Consider the following 19671-nt stretch of genomic DNA (forward strand, 5'->3'; position numbering starts at 1 on the left):
ACTGGTCTTTCCCCTTAGAGCACTTGTGTTACCTACACAGACTGTGTGTGTAAATTAGCATGAAGCTCTGGACTTTGAAATGTGTCAATCTGTAACAGTGATCAACTCTTTGGTACTGGAAGATCAGAGTGGGTCTGATGGAGCAAATCCCATTGTTCCACAGTTTGAGATGAACCTTGACAAAAACCACTGCATTTCCTACCAGATCCTGGAAAGTGAACATTCCAGTTTGGATGCAAGTCTCAAGCAAAGTTGACCTGAGTGTACCATGTGGTGAAAATACTCTCACAATGCATGAATAATCTGACAAGCAGAGTCCTACTACCACCAATCAAACAAGGTTCTGCTGTTTATTTGCAGTCAGTTTTGACCATCATCTTGCAGGATCATGAAAACATTCAGTATATTTTTAAAAAACTATCGTGGCCTTTCAATAAGGGGAAGGAAGTGTAATATGGTCCAACTGACTGGAAAGTTCCAGCCCCATCCTTAAGAACAGTAATAGTACTAAAGCATCTAGTGATAATTGGACTTGGATTACCCATGATCTTTACATAGTTTGACACAGCCACACGCAAAGGTAGAAGACCATGTTGAGTGGATTTCTCAGTCATTTGCAGGAATTTTATTCATTGCCTCTGTATAAGCACAATCTATCTTCTTTCTCCAAAGAAAAAAAAACTGATTACTGCTGCAGCATGGCAGCCAGAAATGAAGTACAGCTACACAGGATTTAGAAACAGTGCGAGCATCTTATATCCCAACATTCAAGATTGTTTATTGTCATCCTACCCTACCTGATTGTAAAAGAGAATGAAATGATTGTTATTGTGGATGCATGCAGCAATAGAAAACACAATAAGCATAAAGAACACAATAAAAACATGACCAACTGGGAGGGAGTACCGTTCCCACAGTACCATTTTCTGCTTTATCCTGGCCAAACACTCCAACCTTGTATATGCCATAGTCATGTTCCTTGGCACTTTAAATAATTGGACAGAACAGCAGAAAGAGGTGAAACAGAAATTAGACCAGATGGCATAGAACATGGCCTTGCTCTTGCTGCCATTATCTCTGGAACCAGTGACCAGTTTGCAATGGCCATAGTTCCTCAGCAGTTGCAGACCAATTGTGAATCTGACAGAAAGATGACAACAGGGGTTAACTGCCTGGGTTCATCACCCCTTTTATATTCAATATCCTACCTGAGAGTCTAGACAACCAATAGGACATGTGATTTGTTCAGATTTGATTGGGAAGCTTTGTTTCCCATTTAAGTAGAACTGTGCTCCTGATGTCTGTGTAGAGCTGTCATATTCAATTATGAATTTCTTACTAAGCCCATTTTGGAAAGCATATCCATTAGTTTCTTGGACAATATTCTGTCAAAGATCCTCTGATCAAGCTGACCAAGTGTCTACTCCATTGTCCCACATGGAAGCAGATATTTGATCCCAGTGAATCACCAGGGCAGTCTTTGCTTGAGTGGACAGAATCCTGTGATTTATATTAAGTGAGGTGTGTTTCCAGTGGGTAGGGTTTCCTCCCACTCTGTTTACTACATGTAGAGAAAGGTGATGTTGCCCATTAAAAGCAAAGTAGTGTATAGTTTAAGCAACACCCAAAAAGCTGGTGGAACACAGCAGGCCAGGCAGCATCTATGAGAAGAAGCAATGTTGTTTCCACCAACCTAGACAACCTACTGAGTTGCGAGGCAGATTATTCCATTTTTGTTCAACTAAAACCTTGACTCCGAGTAAAGTAAATTCTGAAAGGCTATGTTACAAAATTACCTTGCACTGTCTGAAGGATTTCTGTGAAAACCTTTTGGAAGAAGAAAGATTATGCCTCAATCTGTAGTGGGCACATTTCCTTCTGGATTTCATTTCTAAACGCATTTGTGAGTGAAGAATTGTGATGTTCATCCTAATGCATCTCAGTAATAGATTGGGAAATTAAAGCACTCATCAAATTCCCCAGTTTTACTTGTTTCATGTTCAACTTCCATTTTCTCCTGATGGCCTTTTAATCTTCCTGCAGATAACTTGAGCCATCAATGATCAGAGAACACTGGTGTGATATCAGTGGATTGATCCTGAGTGATTGGATCTGAAAAGGGTAGTTAGTTTATCCTGGAATGAACCTGACCAGGTAATTTTCTGTGGCTTCTGGGTTTGCAGTACATCCAAGGAGAACAGACTTAGATTCTCCAGTAGCCTTCTAAGGAAATGCTTCAACCAAGGCAATATCCTGGTAAATCTCTTCTGTACCCTTGTCAGTGCCATACCTAGTGACCAGAACTGCAGGCAGCTTTCCTGCTGAGGTCCAACCAAGGTTTTATACTATCAGCATTATTTCCTTTATATTGTAGATTATTTTCTGACTAAAGGAGGCCAATATCCCACATGTCGTGGATCTGGGCTACGTTGCACAAGGACACAAGAAAACTGAAGCAGGAGGAAGCCACGGCCCCTCAAGCCAGTCCTTCAGTTTGATATGATCATGACTTACTTGTGCTGGCCTCAGTTCTTCTCTGCTCGATGCTAATTCCCCATAAAGCTCAATTCCTTGATCCTTCAAATATTGTTCTATCTTCACCCTCAACATTTCTAATGATCTCACCAACACCACCTTGGAGGGAGAGATTCACTACCCTCTGTGCACTGAAGATCCATGATATACACATTGCAAGAGTGTTTTCCTCCGTGCAAATCTTCATTAGAGGAGAGATTAGTCCTGTCTATTTGGGGTATCCGGGCACCTGCTACTGCCTTGACACCTTAAATTCAGTTTGCACACACAAAATGTTGGAGGAACTCAGTAGTCCAGGCAGCATCTATGAAAAAGAGTACAGTCAACATTTCATGCTGAGACCCTTCAGTAGGGTCCTACTGAAGGGTCTCAGCCCAAAGCATCAACTGTAATCTTCCACAGGTGCTGCCTGGCCTGCTGAGATCCTCCAGCATTTTGTTGCTTGGATTTCCAACATCTCCAAAATTTCTTTTGTTTGTGATTGAACTCAGATTCCTTTGAATCTGTGAGGTTTTCTCTTTCTTCCGTGTCAACCACCTTGTCCTAGGCACTGTTTTGCTGTACATATTCTAGTGATGCCCGTGGGTAATGTACATTCCTCTGTGCTGTCAGTGTCTCACACTCTCCTGTTCATTGAGATACCTCTCAGCAGGGTAGTGGCAGAGGCTTGAGTTCTGTTTTGGAGTAGCTATGATTGCTGCTCTTCTTTTGTGTTTCCTTTTATCTTGCTGTCTAGGGAGGGTAGCAAATGTGTTTTTGGGAGGCTTTGTAGAAGTAATCCACATACCTATTCAAGTTGCAGCATTTGACTTTCTGGTAATTCGGTGACAGATGGTACTCCATCCTGCGTCTTAGAAGATTACAAAGTTTTGTTTGTGCCTAGATTTTCATAGGTTCAATGCATTTATATTGTCTCTAGTTTACCAAGCCGCATGAAAATTATGAGGTAGATGATATTTCCATCTTCGTGTGCCCTCAGTTTCATCTTGATAATTATTTTATTGTCCCAGATATCATACATGTCTTCAATGCCTGTGATCTTTTCTGTCCTGTATTTGTATCTTCTCAGGAATGTGAGCATAATGACAACTGGGACAAGTAGGCTAAATTATATTAATTTAATAGATTAATTTATCTGCATTTGCTCCTTGGCCCATTGGAATGGGAAGACATATCCTAGAGTGAGGACCAACGTAGACATTCTTTTCCTCTCACTTTGGACCTGGTTCATCAGCTTCAGATATCCTTCAAATTCCCTAAAAGTAGGTACAACACACACAAAATGCTGCCTGGCTTGCTAAGTTCCTCTAGCATTTTGTGTGTGTTGCTCGGATTTCCAGCACTTGCAGATTTTCTCTTGCTTGTGCCCTAAAAGTAGATATCCACTCTGAGGAAAATCTTCAGGTTTGGAACACTTTGTCCAAAACCTCCCTCACTAAAAATTCTTCACTCACATACCACATTCTCTTTGGAGTACTTCATATGTAGCTACATGGTGTACCTTAAGGTGAAGTTCTCTGTGTCTTCGTTAAGGACCCTGCAACTTTGCCAGTATGAGTCATTGCTATTTCACAAGTCAGTTCTTGTCATCTTTCTGGGTAAGCCTGCCAAAGTATGTTGCACTTGTGCTGTGGACTTGTAGTTACTTGGAGAGATAAAAGAGCAAGTTTGCTTATTTTTGTAGAAGTGATGTGTTGTAAAAGAACAACTGTTCTTTTCTAACCCTAGTAGGTCCTGGTTAGTTAAGTTTGGTCTGAGTAATGTTTAACTTTGTACCCCAGGCTATTGTAATTATATAAGATTGGCAGTTGAAATCATTTGGAAGTTTTCAGTGACTTTTAGTTTGAATTAAATATCGGGTGGTATGATGGTGTAGTGGTTAGCATAATGCTGTCAGAACACCAACAATCACCAATCCGGGATCAGTTCCTGACATTGGGGGTTCTCCCCATGACCAGATGGGTTTCCTTCAAGTGCTCTTGATTTCCTCTCAAATTCCAAAGACCTGCGGTCAGGATTAGAGGATTGTGGGCATGCTATGTTGGCACCAGAAGCATATTGATACATGCAGGCTACCCAGCACAATCTTTGCTGATTTGATCTGATGCCAACACACAATTCACTGTATGCTAAGGATGTTCCAATGTACATGGGACAAGCTTTTTCTTGTGAGAGCTAAGTAATATTGAGGAAATACATCAATGCATCACTGTTACCTCATGAATAAAAATGAGGTAATTCATTGTTAATTATAGAGAAATTTTTATATGAATACAAGTGGTTGGCTCAAATTGGGTGATTAATAAATAATAATTTGAAGAATAAGCTGACTGAGCAATAGTTCAATTGCAGAGCAAAATGGGACTTGGAAACCCACACACACATTGAGATGAGGCTCCACACACAGGAAATCTCTGCTTCCACCTTCCTCTCTTCTGTAGGTTTATTAGTAAATGCTCTTGGCATTTGCTAACTTTTCTTTTATCTTGCCATCTACTTTTGTCTGATTATTCTTTTGTGTGGAATCTTTGTATGTTTTCTTTTTAAAGGAGCAATACAAGTGCAATTGGTGCTGTTGAACGATGTGGAATGGAAGAGCAATTCATTGTTAATTAGAAAACCAGTGAGAAAATGGAAAGTTTCAGCATGAAACAAGCTGGTTACAGAAGCATATTGCTAAACATGTATCGCATAGAGAAACCATATTTATACAAGCTATCGAATACTCTCAAAGATGAACTTGAATTGTTGGTTAAATATAATTATAGTATATTTCTATGAGTTATGGAACAGATTTTCTGTTTTCTTCCCATGTTTCCCAAGTAGAAGCATTTGTTTATGTAGCCAGCTGCACAAAGAAAACAGCCCTTTCAGTTCAAAATACATTATAAACAATCTTGCACTTAACTTCAGTAAGACCAAGGAATTGATTGTGTACTTCAGGAAGGGGAAGTGAAAGGAATGTGCACCAGTCCTCATCGAGGGATCAGAACTGGAAAGGGTGAGCAATTTCAAGTTCCTGGGTGTCAACATCTCTGAAAATCGATCCTGGGCCCAACATAGTGATGCAGTTACAAAGAAGGCATAACGGTGGCAATGTTTCACGTGGAGTTTAAGGTAACTTGGTATGTCACCAAGGACTCTCGCAAATATCTACTGTGCAGAGCATTCCAACTGGTTGCATCACTGTCTGCTATGAAAGGGCCACTGCATAGGATCGGAAGAAGCTGCAGAGAGTTGTAAACTCAGCCAGATCCACCACGAGCAAAGACTTCCCAGCATCACGGACACCTTAAAAAGGCAATGCCTGAAAAAGGTGGCATCCATCATTAAGGACCCCCATCAGCCAGGACATGCCCTCTTCTCATTGCTACCATCAAGGGGAGGTACAGAAGCCTTAAAACACATGCTCAACACATCAGGAGCAGCTTCTTCCTCTCCACCATCAGATTTCTGAATGGACATAAACACTACCTCACTATTTTTCCTCTTTTTTGCAGTACTCAGATATTGACACCCAGGAACTTGAAATTGCTCATTCTCACCACTTCTGATCCCTCTATGAGGATTGGTTTGTGCATCCTCATCTTGCCCTTCCTGAAGTTCACAATCAGCTATTTGGACTTGTTGACGTTGAGTGCAAGGTTGTTGCTGCAACACCACAAAACTAACTGGTATATCTCAATCATGTGCACCCTTTCACCACCATCTGAACTTCTGCCAACAATGGCTGTATCATCAGCAAATTTATGGATGGCATTTGAGCTGTGCCTAGTCACACAACCATGGACGCAACTTATTGATGCAGTTATAAAGAAAGGGATTTGAGGAGATTTAGTTTGTCAACTAAAACACTCAAAATCTTCTGCAAGTGTACTGTGGAGAGCATTTTGACTGGCTGCATCACTGTCTGGTATTGGGAGGGGGTGCTGCACAAGATCAAAATAAGTTGCAGAAACTTGTACAATTACTCAGCTCCATCATGGTACTAGCCTCCATAGGTTCCAAGACGTCTTCAAAGAGCGGTATCTAAGGAAGGCAGTATCCATCATTAATCATTCCCACCACCCAAAACACACCCTCTTCACATTGTTACCATCGGGAAAGAAGTACTGAAGCCTGAAGGCACATACTCAGTGATTCGGGAACAGATTCTTGCCCTCAGCCATTCAATTTCTAAATGGACATTGGACACATGAACACTACATCACTACTTGTTTTTATTTCCTTTTTTTTTTGCATTACTTATTTTAACTTCCCTATTTAATAGTCATTTTTTCTGTATATTTATTTATCATGTATTTCATTCTACTGCTGCTGTAAAGTTAATAAATTTCACATGTGCCGGTGATAATAAATCTGATTCTGATTCAGACTTATTTAATGCTTTTAGTATATATACTAATTGTAATTTATATTTTTATTATTATGTACAGCAATGTACTGCTACCACAAAAAAAATCATAACATATGCCAGTGATATTCAAGCTGATTCTGATTCTGAATAGGCCAAGTCACTTATTCAATTGCAGCCTATGTTTTCACAATAAAAACATCGGGGGGGGGGGGGGACGTCACGTGATGATGTAGGATCAAGACGTGGAAATCCAGCTGTCCCGTAAAAAACCAGTGAAATAATGTTTAAGTGAAGAAAAATTAGTAAATACTTTTTAAAAATTACTTATAAACTACTCAGGATTGTCTTAAGATATGTCTCCTAAACAGAAGCAGAAGAAAACTACTACTTTGAAGACAACACAAGTTGGAAAAGAATCAAGGCCGGCCGCCACAAAAGAGCCTCGGGCTCAAGTGCATTTTACCTCCGGCGATACAGAACAGGAAACTGCGGCAACATCAACCGTTTCCAAAAAAAAGAGCAACAGGAATTGCGCATGCGTGAAGGAAGGGGCATGCACAAACACGAGCAACCCAAACTACAAATCTCAGCTATGATCGGAACTGAAAGTGAAAGTGAATATGAGGTGGAATCAGATTCTCTGGATAAATCAGACGAAGATGAAGAGAAATTGAAATTGAAAGGGCTCACAGAGCCTTAAGGTCAAGACTTCAAGTTGATCAAAACCCATGATCAATCTTGATAAAATGCTTAAGATATCAAGATAAAGAAAAGACCCTGAAGACGGCTGCCCAACGTGCCAGAAAGAGAAATGGGCCATTGATGATAGAAGGGAAAACAGTTCTTTTCTATCCTGATATAAGTTATGACCTTTTGAAGAGAAAGAAGGAATTTAACCCAGCGAAAAAAGTTTTATGGGAAAAGGGTTATAAATTTATATTGCGCCACCCGGCAACCCTGATAAGTTTTTTGGATGACGGAAAAAGATCTTTTACTGATTATCAGGATGCGAAAGAATTTGCACAAGAACTCCCAAATATTTGCTAACCACAGCCAAAGATTTAAAAGTGAAACGGATTAAAGATGAAGACGGACAGTGAATGGAGTTGATGGATGTTTAAGGACAGAAGAATATTTAAATATATTCTTAATTATATGATACAGGGGGAGAAAGGTAAAAATTTGAGAAATATTAATCGAGAGTAGTGATACTATTTTTTCTTCTCTTAAAAAAGTATATATATGTTACGGGGGAGCTGGGGGAACTTCGGATCGATTGCTACGGGATTCACGTGTGTAATCATGGCGATTGCCATGTCCCGTACAACGGAGGGGGGTAATGTGTTTTTTTTATTCACAACATTAGTAGGGGGGTATTTTGTTTTTTTTTCTTTATAATCTGTTTTTTTTTAATCTTTCTTTGCCTGGACAATCAAGGGGAGGGAGACACATAGCAACACGGAGAATTTTAAAAAGATTCCCCAAGGTACTATAAAAGTTGAAAAGTTAGGTATTACTATAGACTGGAGTAACCCTGTTAAAAATAATGATTAATTTACTGAATTTTTTAAGTTTTAATGTTAATGGGCTTAATGGACCGGTGAAAAGAAAAAGAATTTTAACATACATTAAGAAAATGAAAATAACTATAGCTTTTAGCTGCATTCCACTTGAAAAAGTTACTTATAATTTAAGAGATAAATATGAAATATTTCTGAAAATTTGACGCCCTTATTTACAAAAGATAGGATTAAATATATAGGTGCTCTGAAGATAAAATTATTGGTTATTTGGGGAAAGAAATAGATATATATACTAAAGCTATTATGAACTCCATGGATCATGTGGGGATCTTCCGATATCCAGGCATTCTTTCTCTCTTTTTTTTCTCTTTCTACAGGGTTATGTTAGGGGGGAGGGGTTGATAATTTTTTTCCTTCTGTAACTATTTGAAAATTCAATTAAAATTTTTTTTAAATAAAACATCGGAGAAAAGTGGGCACCACAGTAGTGTAGTGGTTAGCACAACACTATTGCATTTGGAGTTTGGAGTTCACTTCAGGCGTAATCTGTAAGGAGTTTTTACGTCCTTCCCATGCAAAGCATGGCCTTTCTCTGGCTCTTCCAGTTTTCTCCCACTGACCAGTAACTACCACTTGGTAGGTTAATTGGTCGTTGTAAATTGTCCCATGATTAGGCTAGGATTAAATCGGGGTTGTTGGGCGGTGCAGCTTGAAGGGCCTGTCCCACGTTGTATGTCTAAAAAAATAATAAACTGACTGATCTAACACTCTTTTTGTGAGGACGCACCAAGCCTGTATGTGTGTATACCATTAAGGAAGTAGCTGACATAAGAATAATTTGCAAAGCAGAGTTTTTGGATAGGTGAAGACTGAAGAATGTTGCTAATTTAATGCTGAATTCTAGAACGAATGGTGTTAAACTTTTGGATAAACCCATGGACAATGTCATAGCTTGCAGCAAGGCATACGTGGCTATGTTGGATGGATGAAATTAGGTTACAGATCAGCCACGACTTTATTGAATAACTGAACTGGGTGTATTGGATGAATGGTTTCTTTTACAGTTTTCAATGGAAATAGTCATTAGTGCCTTCATATTGTTGTCAGATTTATTAATAGTTACAAAGTTAGCATGTATTTTATTTAAACTGCTAACTCTATCATAAATTGATTGGAAAGCTGAGCCTACTGGGCCTGAACACCTCCCTCTGCAACTGGATCCTAGACTTCCTGACTGGGAGACCTCAGTCAGTCTGGATCGGGAGCAACATCTCCAACACCATCACACTGAGCACGGGGGCTCCCCAGGGTTGCGTGCTCAGTCCACTGCTGTTCATTCTGCTGACCCACGACTGTGCTGCGACACACAGCTCGAACCATATCATCAAGTTCGCCGATGACACGACCGTGGTGGGTCTCATCAGCAAGAATGACGAGTCAGCTTACAGAGAGGAGGTGCAGCGGCTAACAGACTGGTGCAGAGCCAACAACCTGTCTCTTAATGTGAACAAAACAAAAGAGATGGTTGTTGACTTCAGGAGGGCACGGAGCAACCACTCCCCGCTGAACATCGACGGCTCCTCGGTAGAGATCGTAAAGAGCACCAAATTTCTTGGTGTTCACCTGGCAGAGAATCTCACCTGGTCCCTCAACACCAGCTCCATAGCAAAGAAAGCCCAGCAGCGTCTCTACTTTTTGCAAAGCCTGAGGAAAGTCCATCTCCCACCCCCCATCCTCATCACATTCTACAGGGGTTGTATTGAGAGCATCCTGAGCAGCTGCATCACTGCCTGGTTCAGAAATTGCACCATCTCGGATTGCAAGACCCTGCAGTGGATAGTGAGGTCAGCTGAGAAGATCATCTCTCTTCCTGCCATCACGGACATTTACACTACACGCTGCATCCGCAAAGGAAACAGCATTATGAAGGACCCCACGCATCCCTCATACAATCTCTTCTCCCTCCTGCCGTCTGGGAAAAGGCTGCGAAGCATTCGGGCTCTCACAACCAGACTATGTAACAGTTTCTTCCCCCAAGCTATCAGACTACTCAATGCCCGAAGCCTGGACTGACACCTTGCTCTACTGTCCTGTTTATTATATATTGTAATGCCTGCACTGTTTTTGTGCACTTTATGCAGTCCAGTATAGGTCTGTAGTCTAGTGTAGCTTTCTCTGTGTTGTTTTTTATTACGTAGTTCAGTCTAGTGTTTTGTACTGTGTCATGTAACACCATGGTCCTGAAAAACGTCGTCTCATTTTTACTATGTACTGTACCAGCAGTTATGGTCGAAATGACAATAAAAGTTGACTTGACTTGACTTGATAAATATCTCAGAATGACTTTCAGGGATATTGACTGGTTAATTGTTTTATGGAGTTTCTAAATGTTTTGATTTTAGCTATTTTGGTATCTAATCAGGATTTATGAATATTTTGACACCATGATGAAAGAGAAGTCAGTTATGCCTGTTCTTCTTAATCCAAAGCTGCTCAGTCTGAATATTCTTAAACTTTCTGCATGTTTCTGAAATGCAGCTACTCAGTTCTGATTGATGTCGTTGACATAAATTGCAATGACTGTCAGCTCTGAGTTTCCTGCTTTAGTGTTTATAACATTCTCCGGATGCACTGTCGAATTAACAACTGTCACTGGGTTCAGCATGGACAAGCTACAAGTGAAGATTGAGCATAAAGTGTGTGGGCACTTTCATTTATGCTTCCTACAACTGGAATCAATGTTTGCATTCATCCTTTTGGCATTCAGTAAATGAATTAGCATGGAGCACAACAAGCATCACCAAACTCAGTATATAACCTTCTTATAACTTTGCAGATCAACATTTGTATTTACATTTACATTTGTATAGCATCTTTAAACTAGTGAGTGGTTTCAAGAGCTTAATAGTTATCTCATCAGGACCTGCAGCTGAAGTAAATTAGGGAAAGGGTCAATAACCAGAAATGTTTCATAGTTTCTGTTTCTACATGCTGCTTGACTGGCTGAGTTCTTCCATAATTTCTTGTTTCAAATTTCAGCACCTGCAGTTCTACTTTTCCCTCATCTGTACACCATTCTCCTTCCACTCCCCATCCCAACCCCCTTCCTAACCCCTTCCTCATTTCCCCATCCCAACCCCCTTCCTAACCCCTTCCTCATTTCCCCATCCCAACCCCTCCCTCATTTCCTCATTTAACTCTGCTTCTCAGCTCTTGCCATGTCACTCCTCAATGCCACGCCCTTCTTATCTTTGAACGTTCTTTGCCTTAACCATCTCCCTTCCTCTGCCTTATACTGCCTTTTTCTCTTTCCTCTCACTTCTGCTCAGTGCTCCCTCATCTTCCCTTAGTCCTCTCCCCTTCCTCTTCTCAAGCACCTCTTCCTTTCTCCTAACCTTCCCTGCCTACTCCTTTAACCCATTCTTTATCTTCCCCATCCCTTCACCCATCCACTTCCTTTCTTCCACACCCCTCAATCCAAACCTTTTTACTATTTCCATTCTCCTTTATCATTTTCCTCTTTTCCTTACTCTTTTGCCAATCCTTCTGTTCCCTGCCCATATCTTTCCATGAATCTTCCTTCGCCCCTTCTCATTTCCCATTAATTCTCTTCCTTCTGGTAAAAAGCCCATACTCTCACAATCTTGCTCTTCCTCTGGCCCACTGCCAATACCACTTCACCCATCCTCCACTAAAACCATAGCAATCTCCTTTTCCATTGCCTAGTATATCATTCCACGAATCCAACCAATTGGTTTGTATTATAATACAATTCAGAGATTGTTACCACCATTGAATTGATTTGGCAGATAAAATACAATTACTTATTTCAAATAAAATTATTAAAAAATATTTGAAATTATCTTATTTTCAACAAAAAATATTCAGGATATCCTTACTTGTTTGCAATATTTTAAAACACCTTACAGCCTGTGCAGGATATCATAACGAGAATTACACACAGTTCTTCTGAAATCAAAGATGATCTGATAAGTGTGAAAGTTTAGCTTATTTTCGGACAATTTTGTTTATTGAGAATTCACAAACATCAGAGTTTAGGTGACGTTACATAATTTCTTCTGTTTTCTCGCCTTTAATTGACTGAACTTGCCTCCTTATTCCAAACTACACTACTCGTTATTACCAGCAGGGAGATTAAGCATACCGTTAAGAAACGGTGTGCATTTAAAACGATAAATATATCCTGTAAGTTGGTGCAGGTGATTACAAAAATACATTCATACACAATGGGATATATCTTACTCATAGAGTATTAGTCTGTAATGAAATACAGCACTCCCTTTTATGGTAGCCATTCCCATAGTGCTGTGCACTTTCTTGCCACGGAGCCATATTGAGTAGGGATTCTATATAAACAGGCTGAATGGGACGCGAAGGATTTTTTTTCAGTTCTGTCATCTTGAATGAGGTTATCTGCCACAGATCTCTATAAGCATTCCGCAACGAAGGAGCATATGATTTTGCCAGTACGATGAAAAGGTAATCAAGCCTCGAATGCAGAGAAGTCTTCCGTGACAACTCTGCATCAATAGTAATCGGCGCTTCGGGGCAACAAAAGTCGAGAGACATGATCGAGATTTTTAGCTGCTGAATGTTGATACATTTCGTTGTAATGTTTCCATTATGCTCCCAGAGAATTCGTGTCGGTCATTTTTGAGACAAAACGTTCCAATTTAGAATGTTTTGGATTTTGTTGTGGTGTGAAATTGACACAACTGCTTGGTTACCAGGTTTGTTGCTAGCAGGGCGGCCTTCTCCCACCATGTACTCGAAAATTATACTTGTGATTTTTATTCCCCCAAAACAACTTTAATTAAAACCTCGCAACATATTTGACTTGTAATCGTTTTATTCTCTGGCAAGGTAGACTTGTCTTCGAATCTATTTTCGAATATGTGTGCGTACTTACGGTCCTTTAAATTTGGTGTGTATAGTTAATAGTCGTAACACAACACTTTCCGTGAGTGCTGGGAACTTTTTCGAATGGTTTGGACCGGCTAGCTGAAGACTCGGGAATCATATGTGTGAGCTTTGAGCTAAAAACGAACATCCTTTACCATCGGGTATTTGATTTGCCGGTATTTCAGAAGGAGATATATTTTCTTGGAGTTTAGAAAATAAGATGATTACGTCTCGCGTTTGGGACACCGGCTATCATTTATTGATATTTTCAATTCCATTTATAGCCGGATTTCCGTTCAGTCTTTGACGTCGACTTATTGTATTTCATCTGTTTATATTATTATTCTGTGGGTGTTTAATTGAATTGTGAAATACAGTATTGATGAGTGCTTTTTAGAGTTTTTTTTAACTTTAAGATAACTATACCATTGCACCGTACTGCTGAATACAGGATTAAAATTATGTATTGTTTACCATTGTTTATGATAGAAATTTCCATTTCTATCTTTATAGAAATAGAAATTTTGAATGAAAATAGTATACTGGATATGTTTGCAAATACCTGTAGAGTTTTTTTTAATATTATGGAAGTCCCAATTGTAAAATGTTTTCCATTTTAGACATTTGTTGGAGATGATTGGTGAGAGCTTACACTATTAATTACTCGAATTTCAATAACATAAAAATAGTGAGAATCAGGAAATAAAACTGATAAGAACATGAAGGTGAGATGAGAAAAGGGCAGAATATAGTGAAAGAGTGAGGAGCTGAGAGTTTTCTTTAGACTGGTTAGATTATAGAGACAAGTTGCCCATAGTGGCATGTGAGCCCAGTGAACAGAGCATTTATTTGTCTAATTAGATAGCATTAGACTCGAGCTTTCTTACTGCTTGACTTTATGTTGTTGTGATTACTAGACAGCAGAAGGAAGACTTAATACAACAGTCACAATATTAGAAACCATACAGCTGGCCTTTGCACACAACAAGAGCTGGGTAGGCAAAGCTTGTTTTTGGCTCCTCTGGCATCATTGGAGTGTGGCGTGGGGTTGGGTATGGCCCTGAATTGAACAGTTCTGCCGCCTTTATGGCTCCTAATACATTGCATGAATTGCTGCCTCTGAGCTGAGGCATTTGTAGTGCTGTAGGCTCAGCCAATGGTCTCATTTAGGGGGCAGAGAGGATTGCTAGAAGAAGAATAGAATGTCTTTGATTACTTTAGATAGAACTTTGATGTGATCTTTATCTTCCTCCCCATCCACACCCCTCATTTTGGTGTGGTGTTGCTATTATTAATTCAGTTTAAAACGATCCTTGGTGCTACTCTGCCCTTGTTTACCAGATTTCCTCTTGTGGAGCACGGACACAAGGCCGCTGACCCAACCGACCACCGTACCCGCTCAGCTATTCCTCATCTTCTGTTTTTGGTCCAACTCCCTCCAAGGACCATCCCTGTACGTACCTATCCAAGTGCTTCCTAAGTGATGCTACCTCAAACACTTGCCCTGGCAGCTCATCACCCTCTGCGTGAAAGGGTTGCCTGTCGGATGTCCTTTAAATCTGCCTTCACTCTCCTGCATTCGACAGAATGAAGACCTAGTATGTCAACCCTCTCCCTATAACTCAGGCCCTCTAGTCCTGACAACATACCCAAAACCTTTCTGCACTCATTCCAGTTTAACCATGTCTTTTCTATAACAGAGTGAGCAAAACTGTACACAGTACTCCAAGCGCAGCCTCACTAGTGACATGTACAACTGCAATATGATGTTCAGTCTCCTCTACTCGATGTCCTGACTAATTGTCCAGCATGTTAAATGTCTCTTTCGCCACTCTTTCAACAAACTGCACTTGTACTCTTAGATCTCTCTGTTCCGTACACTCCCTCTTGCCCTACCAGTCATAATACGAGACCTGTATGGTTTGACTTTCCAAAGTGCATCACCTCACAATAACCTGTACGTATTGAAATCCATTTGCCACTTCCCTGGCCCACTTCTGTAATTGATCAAGATCCCCTTGCAATCCACAATTCACTGTCAACACCACCACCTAATTGTGTGTCATCTGCAAATTTACTGATCAAGCCTCATGTCTTTACACCCAAATCATATGAATAAATAACAAATTATTATTTACAATTATTATATAATAACAACTTAAATTATGAATGGAGACCAGTCAGAGTGGAAGTCCAGTGCATCGTCCAAGCTCAACAATTAGTGAGACAATAGAATATTATGTTTGTTGTTACTCTGATTTACAAAGATTTTGTGGGCCCAATTTTAAAATGACAAATGATGCTGACTTTAAAAAGATCCCCCCCCCCCCCCCCCAAATAGCATGGCGGCATAGTGATTAGCAGAACGCTTTACAGTACCAGCGACCCAGGTTCGATACTCACCACTGTCTGTAAAGAATTTGTACGTTCTCCCCTTGATCACATGATTTCCTCCGGGTGCTCCAGTGTCCTCCCGCAGTCCAAAGACCAGATGGTAGGTTAATTGGTCATTGTAAATTGTCGCACGATTAGGCAAGGGTTAAGCTGGGGGTTGCTGGACGGCACAGCTCAGTGGGTCTGAGTGTCTCAATGAATAAATACTAAAATAATGTACCTTATTTGCCTTTTTGTTACATCTGTAAAAATAAATGTAGAATGCAAGTATTTATTTCATCAGACCTGTTTCTTCAATTGACTATGTACAGAAAAAGCAAGATTACTGTCCATTTAGAAATGGTATTGAAGTTTATAGTAAGGTTTTATGGGGAAATCAGTACAAGGTGCTTAATTTTTCAGAGATTTACTATGTAGTAGGTTATAAAATTGGAACACTATCTTGTAATTGCTCATGATTCAATCCTAAAAGTAGAAATATACTGGAGATATACTTATGGTAATGTCAAATTTTTAAAAAAAGATTTAAATTGTATTCATGGCAGAGAATTGGAGTCGAGTATACTGTACGTATGGTGTGGAAGTGGGCCTGGTAATCTAAATGGTTCTTTCCCATTTCTGATTGATGTTTAATTGCTAGATATGAAATATTATAGTAAGACAGTGGAATTTTATCCTTGCCGTATTGATTTGAATTATGCATCCCATTGTATACAATAGATCAGGATTGAGAAGCCAGCTACATACAAGAGGATAGAGGTACCATTGCCTTTTATAGTAAGTAATAATTTTATAATGAGAATATTAGGTATTTCTAGAGTAGGTTTATGACTGTTGTTTTATACATTATTTGCAGATGCTGAATTTGATGTTAATACTCTGGTTAATCTTTATTCTGCAGACAACATTCAAACAAGCCACTTGTACTTCACTCAAGTGTTGATGTTTTAGCAAATTAATCCAAGTAATGTGACAAGAAAAAGATTGGGAATAAAAATTTGAAATTGCTATTGAAAATAGAATTAGATTTTATATTACTTTCTTCTTAACTACATTGTATAATTGGCATTAAAAGTAGGTGTAACTAGTCGTCATCTTCCCTTCATTTAAATTGATTCTGTTCTCCTAAAGATCGAGTAATTCAGTTTTTAGGACACTATTCATGTTATTTTCTTTAGCAATAAAAGCACTTCTGTCCTTTCAATAATCCAGCAATTTGGATTTTTACTAGATTATGAACTTTGTTTGGCCACAGGGTCAATGCCAAACATATTTTAATAAAATTTAATTTACTGATACATCGTATCTTTTACACGTGTGTATCTGGCCTCACGACTGAGTTACCAGTTTCTCATCACTTAACCTACTGCAGGACAGGTGCAAGATTATGTCTGGTACAGATTATGGATTGTTCTCTTCTGACTTGCAATTCATGATCAAAATTGCAGTAAATTTACAATTTGCTGAACGAGAGATTTGTTAATCTACAGTGATTTTGCTCTGACAACAAGATCCAGCTGATTACATTAGTCTATTAATGAGTAAAGCTTGTTTAAATTGTTGTAAGCGCTATTTGTACGGAACAGCACAGCACAATACAGGCCTTCTGGCCTACAATGTCGTGCCAACCTTTTAACATACTCTGAGATGAACCTAAAGCTGTCCTCCATCGTAGCCCTTTCATCCATGTGACTGTCAAGTGTCCCTAATCTGTCTGCCTGTACCACCACTCCCAGCATTGCATTCCATGCCTCTACCACACTCCATATAAAAAGAAAACAACTACTTCTGACTTGCCCCCTCTATACTTTCTTCCAATCACCATAAAATCATGCCTCCTCATATGAGCCATTTCCATTCTGGGTAAAAAATCTCAGGCACCCACTCTATTTATGCCTTTTATCATCTTGTACACCTCTATCAAGTCTCCTCCCATCATCCTTCCTCCAAAGAGAATAGCCCTAGTTTACTCAACCTACCCTTAACATATATAATCTCTAATCCAGGCAGCGTGGTAAATCTCCCCTACACACTCTTTAAAGCTTCTATGCCCTTCCTATGATGAGGTGACCTGAACTGAACACAATACTCCAAATGTGATATAACCACTTTTATAGAGCTGTCACATAACCTCACAGTTTTTAAGCTCAATCCTCCGACTAAAGAAGGGCAACACACCATACGCTTTCTTAACCCCCTAGCAACTTTGTAGGATCTATTGACATGCACCCCAAGATCCCTTTGTTCGTCCACACTGCTAAGAATCCTACTGTTAACCTTGTACACTGCCTTCAGGTCTGACCTTTCAAAGTTTATTACTTCGCCATTTTCCACATTGAGCTCCATCTGCTATTTCTCAGTCCAACTCTGCATCCTATCGATGTCCTGTTGAAACTTGTAGAAAGTTATAACTTCAAAACCATCCACAACATAACCAGTCTTGTCATCTACAAACTTTCTAACCTACCCTTCCGTTTCCTCATCCAAGTCGTTTATAAAATCACAAAGAGCATGGGTCCCAGAACTGATTCATGTGAAACACCACTGGCCATTGATCTCCAGGCAGAAAAAACTCCATCCCTCTGCCTTCCGCAGACAGGGCAATTCTGAATTCCACGCAGCCAGGTATTCCAAAATCCCATGAGTCCTGATTTTCTGAATTAGCTTACCATGGGGAATCTTATCAAACATCTTACTAAAATCCATATACCCCACATCCACTGCTTCACCTTCAATTTGTTTTTTCACTTCCTCAAATAATTCATTCGGGCTCCTGCCCCGCACAATGACATGCAAAACATCCCTCATCAGACTGTGCTTATCCAGATGCTCATAAATGCTAAACAGACGAAATTCTGTACATGCTAGAAATCCAGAGCCACACACACAAAATGCTGGAGGAACTCAGTAGGTCCGACAGAATCTATGGAAATGGATAAACAGTTGACATTTCAGACAGAGACTCTTAATTAGGACTGAAAAGGAAGGGGGAAGATGCTAGAGTAAGGAGGTGGGAGAAGGGGAAGAGGACAAGCTGGAAGGTGGTAGGTGAAGCATGTGGGTGGGAGATGGTGTGGGGGGGGAAATGAAGTAAGAAGCTTGGAAGTGATAGGTGGAAACTGTAAGACTGGATTAGAAGGCATCTGATAGGAGAATGGACCATGGGAGAAAAGGAAAGAGGAGGGGCACCAGAGGGAGGTGATAGGAGAAGAGGTGAAAATGAAGAAGATGGAAGTGGGAAGGGGAAAAAAATGACCAGAAGTTGGAGAAATCAATATTCATGCATCAGGTTGGAGGCTATCTAGACAGAATATGAGGTTTTGCTTCTCCGACCTGAGAGTGGCCTCATTGTGGCAGAAGAGGCCATTGACCAACATGTCAGAACAGAAATGGGGATTGAAATTAAAATGGTTGGCCATTGGGAAATCCCACTTTTTGCAGGAAGTGCTCAACAGAGCAGACCCCAATCTATGTTAGGTCTCAACAATGTAGAGGGGGCTGCATCAGGAGCGCTGGATACGGTAGACGACCCCAGCAGATTTGCAGGTGAAGTGTTGCCTCACCTAAAAAGACTGTTTGGGGCCCTGAATAGAGGTGAGGGAGGACTTGAATGAGTAGTTGTAGCTCTTCTTCCACTTGCAGTGATAAATGCCAAGAAGGATGAAAGGGCAAGGAAATTACAGAGAGAACTCCCCAACCCCACTCTCTGCTTTCTACAGGGATCACACTCTCCTGTTCTGACATGTTAGTCCATGGCCGCCTCTTCTGCCACCATGAGGTCACCTTCAGGTCGGAGGAGCAACACCTCATATTCCATCAAGGTAACCTCCAACTTGATGGCATGAGCATCAATTTCTCCAACTTCCAGTATTTTACCTGCCCCCTTCTAGCTTCTTCACTGTCCCACTCTCACCTGTTACTATTGGAGTATAAAAGTAT

At 40.1% G+C, this 19671-nt stretch overlaps 1 protein-coding gene across 2 annotated transcripts in view; it reads left to right on the forward strand.

Annotated features, from left to right (window-relative positions):
• Positions 1–12738: 12738 nt before the first annotated feature.
• Positions 12739–19671, forward strand: part of LOC140736935 (fizzy-related protein homolog) — a 52697-nt gene continuing 45764 nt past the window's right edge. Inside the window, exons 1-2 of one of the 2 annotated variants that reach the window (XM_073062982.1) lie at positions 12739–12915; positions 16453–16509. The gene's annotated coding sequence lies outside the window, so the exon portion shown is untranslated. The remainder of the gene's footprint in view (positions 12916–16452; positions 16510–19671) is intronic. The other variant, XM_073062981.1, reaches the window with a different exon arrangement.

This window comes from Hemitrygon akajei, chromosome 12 (assembly GCF_048418815.1).
Source record: "Hemitrygon akajei chromosome 12, sHemAka1.3, whole genome shotgun sequence".
Taxonomy (NCBI): domain Eukaryota; kingdom Metazoa; phylum Chordata; class Chondrichthyes; order Myliobatiformes; family Dasyatidae; genus Hemitrygon; species Hemitrygon akajei.